Source organism: Lampris incognitus, chromosome 15, assembly GCF_029633865.1.
Source record: "Lampris incognitus isolate fLamInc1 chromosome 15, fLamInc1.hap2, whole genome shotgun sequence".
NCBI lineage: Eukaryota > Metazoa > Chordata > Actinopteri > Lampriformes > Lampridae > Lampris > Lampris incognitus.
In genome coordinates, this window is record NC_079225.1 from 2,709,317 (window position 1) to 2,713,463 (window position 4,147).

The 4,147-nt window shown below is 42.2% G+C and overlaps 2 non-coding genes across 2 annotated transcripts; both read left to right on the forward strand.

Moving 5' to 3' along the window:
• Positions 1 to 2,852: 2,852 nt before the first annotated feature.
• On the forward strand, positions 2,853 to 2,924 carry trnae-uuc (transfer RNA glutamic acid (anticodon UUC)). The gene has a single exon. It is a non-coding gene; the product is annotated as a tRNA-Glu (tRNA).
• Positions 2,925 to 3,319: 395 nt separating this feature from the next.
• On the forward strand, positions 3,320 to 3,391 carry trnah-gug (transfer RNA histidin (anticodon GUG)). The gene has a single exon. It is a non-coding gene; the product is annotated as a tRNA-His (tRNA).
• The last annotated feature ends 756 nt before the right edge of the window (positions 3,392 to 4,147 follow it).

Below are 4,147 nucleotides of genomic sequence, written 5' to 3' on the forward strand. Positions count from 1 at the left end.
GCTTCGACGTACTGAACCCTGCGACTCCCCCTCCGTTACTTCCATGGCTCCCTCGCTCCTCGTCCCCAGTGACCTTTACGTTTTCCCCGGACCTCTCCAGCTATCTCCCTCGGTGTCACTCTCCCTGGACCCCTCCTTTCAGACTTGACTTCCTGGATCTCGGACAACCCCTCTCTCTACAAACTTTGATAGCCAGGCGCACGCACATCGTCTCAACCACCCCCACCTGAGGTTCTCCTGTTATCATCCCTGTGGCAGTGTTGTTGTTTTTTTTCCCTGCATTAAAATCGCCCTTCGGGTTATCCCGGTGCTCTGTTGTCTGTCTGTCGTTTGGGTTTCGCTACACTGGCCCCTGGTCTTCATTCGAGATATGTAACAACCTGGCTTTTCGGGCCTGGCATGGGAATGGCATTAAAGATTTATATATAAACGGAGTATTTGCATCATTTGAACAATTGTCAGAAAAGTACTATGCCCTGCCACATTCCCATTTTCTTTCGATACCTTCAGGTTAGGCACTTTGTACAAAAAGGCTATCACCCTTTCCCAGATCAACCTCCAAGCACCCCCTTAGATGCTCTTTTAGGATCTAATACTAGTCTGAAAGGGGCCATCTCCTGGATATATGATGTAATTAACACTATTAACCCACAATCTCTAAACATCCTATGGAAAATTTGGGAACAAGGTCTTTTGCGCGGACCAGTGGACTTCAATTCTCAACCTAGTACATTCCTCGTCTCCTTGTGCTAGACACGGTCTAATACAATTCAAGATAGTTCACCGTCTTCATCTCACTAAGGAGAAACTGGCAAGGATGTACCCAAACACTGATCCCACCTGTGATCGGTGGAAGACCACCACTGCAAACTGGTTGCACATGTTTTGGTCATGTTCAAGCCTTCAGACTTTTTGGGAAAAGGTATTTGCATCCTCTAGTGACATGTATAATATGACAATTGTACCTCAGCCCATTATTGCCCTGTTTGGATTGAGGCCAGAGGACGCAGTGTGGTCGACTGAAATGTGCAATGTGGTTGCCTTTACTACTCTGTTAGCTCGCCGTCTCATCCTCCTCAACTGGAAGAGAGCGGTGCCACCATCCCAGACCAGATGGCTTAAAGAGATTTTGTTTTACCTGAAGCTTGGAAAAATCAAATTTACATCGAAGGGGGATGCAAATAAATTTGAAAGAGTCTGGAGGCCTTTTCACACCTACTATGATAACCTAACCCAAATAAAAGACTGGGATAGTTCATAACCTAATCATTTCTTGGTTGGAGCAGAACTGTAGCAGTATAATTAAGAATACATTTAAAAACATAAAAATGAGTGTATTTTTTCAATTCATTTTTATTTTTTTATTCTTTTTTAATTTTCACCCTTGTCTGTGTTTATGTGAATGAGGTCATTGTATATCTGTCACATATTTATGTGTACTTGATGTCATTATACTGGATTTATTTCATGATTGATTCAGTGATTTGTAAAATGCAAAATCCAATAAATATACTTTTAAAAAAAAGAAGAAGAAATAAATCGACCAAGTGAGACTAAGTAGCCTTGAGAACCAATGGTTCTTGAGCCTGGTGGCACATAGGTTCTCTAATATATCAGTTGTCATTCAGATGTCAGTATTGTTTTTTTTGGGGGGGGTGTTAGGATGTTTATTTGCCATATTGTTCACAAAATACAGGTACTACCATCTACAATGAAATGCTCAAGAATGCATTGTCACCCCTGTAAATAAATGTCCATCCTTTTGTACAGGGTCTCTTTATTTACATGTACCTCATGTATATCATTGTTACTTTTTCAAAGACAGGTATTTTGGCATGTAGTGTATGTAGAAAAAGAAGTGATCGGCCGTTTCTCGGATTGCTCTTTGCACTTCTGGATCGTTGTGTATCCGTTCTTTGCAGGAGCTTTGGGAGCTCCTGCAAAGAACGGATGTGAAACAGCGCCATGCTACCGGAAACACACAAGCAGTATTAGGTAAAATGTGGAAATGAGTGTGCAAAGAGCGCATGGGTACAACAACATACCGAGCTTGTCCATGGAGCAACTGACCTGACGTCCTGACGCACACACCTTTATGCCATGACTGAGTCCCACCTATTGTGGGGTTTAACCTTTGACCACACATTTGAGTTTAGAAAATAGAATTGCCACAAATGTATATTCCATTATTCCCGTAGTTATAAATAGATTCATCCCGAATTTATGCGCCATTATATTTTTATTTATGCCCTTTTAATGGTATTAACATGTACTATACTATACTTCGTCATACCATTATTTTCCATAGGTGTTTTGTCGCCATCTAGTGACATAGACGTATACTACACTTGCCCTGCCTTGAGACGCCATTATTTCCAGTTGCAACAGATCCAAGATAAAAAATAAGTGTTTACAACATATCCAAGATGAAAAATAGCTGCATTTGATTTGTAAAAATCATACATTCTACACAGCTAAGCCCATACATTGTATATCTAAACTCTGTTGATTATTAACCGTATATAAAGATAAACCTCATAATTGTAAATGTTATGTTTAAGAAACTTGCTCATACACAACAGTAAACACTTAAATTATTTCCCACAGCTTGTGGAGGTGGGAGATAAATGTGGTTAATTAGCAGGGCGCGTGCGTGACTGCTGAGAACATGAGCGACAAGGACGTTGTGAAGCCGTGCTGGTAAAATGTGGAGCCATTATCAGGCGTCGTTTCCAACGCTTTGTCGCCCCCCGGTGAAGATCAACTGCTACAACAGGTCTACCACGAGCCATAATGGTGAGTCCATGTTCCCGCGCCAGCTGGAATAAAACACACAGTGGTTGGTTCTCAGGTCCCATATGGTCTAGCGGTTAGGATTCCTGGTTTTCACCCAGGCGGCCCGGGTTCGACTCCCGGTATGGGAATATATTATACGGGATCACGTGTTTTCCTAAACGTCAATCAAACCGTATAATCCAACCCTGAGTTTATGAAATAGAAAACAATCTAGATGTGTTCATTACTGTTAGCGATAAACTCATATCGGCAGGATAAACACCAATTTAACTTTGTGTGCAGTTTTACACAATGTCCAGTGTTGGTCAGTTATGTGTAAAGATGACCAGCGAGCTTTGCTGGAACCAAACATGTCAGTGGGTCTTAAAGTGACGGACCAGATGCCTCAGTAACGACTGCTCCATCTTTTTCTAACAGTCTGCACACACACCGACACACGTGTCCTGCTTTTTGGGACTGGCGCTGGTCAGTATGAAGTCCGTGGTTTGGTCAAAGTGAGTCGTCACCATCACCTGACTGACCCGCTGTGATCGTATAGTGGTCAGTACTCTGCGTTGTGGCCGCAGCAACCCCGGTTCGAATCCGGGTCACAGCAGCGGATGTGAAGCTTTTGACTCTGTGAAGGAGGTCATTTTAATGTCCTCCTGGGAAAATATTTGCGAAGCCCCTTAACACTAGCACGACCGGGATTTCACTCCTACCTAAAACCACCATGGGCGGTCAAAATGACCGCCGGTTTTTAAACTCTATATTCTGTCAAGATAAATACCCAATTCAGATATTAATGCATTACATATTTTAGTATGTCTGTTCGGAAAAGACTGACACAAAAATTAACATTTTGTAAACTACTAATAAGACACGTTAGCCCCTTTCAAACGGGTCTGGCCCTTTAGCCGAGCGGTTAGTGACGTCGCCTTGTGGTACAGTACAATTCGTATCGAATCCCGCACCGGGCAAGAAAATAACCGGTTGCAATTTTAACTACTATAATACTATTTTTAAACAATTTAAACTTCAGAGAGACATGGTTGAATTTGAATAGAAAAATTGAAAAAGTGAAAATATTACCTGAAGAACAAAACGGAAAACACATATTGCTAATCTAATGTAGGGTATGCAACTATTCTGAGTATAGTCGTATATGATTGGGTTAGTATCAGGCAAGCGTCCTCCATTGTAGCCAATCAGAGTGGGGCTCTCTAACACCCCGGGGGAAGGGAGGGGAAAAAAAGAAGAAGAGAGGCGGTGTGCGAGAGCTTTGCGGCTCTGTGTGGGTCGCTGAACAAAATTTGTTTGAATAGAAAAACAATACGAAATCTAGAGAGAGACAGACGCGTACTGTACGTGG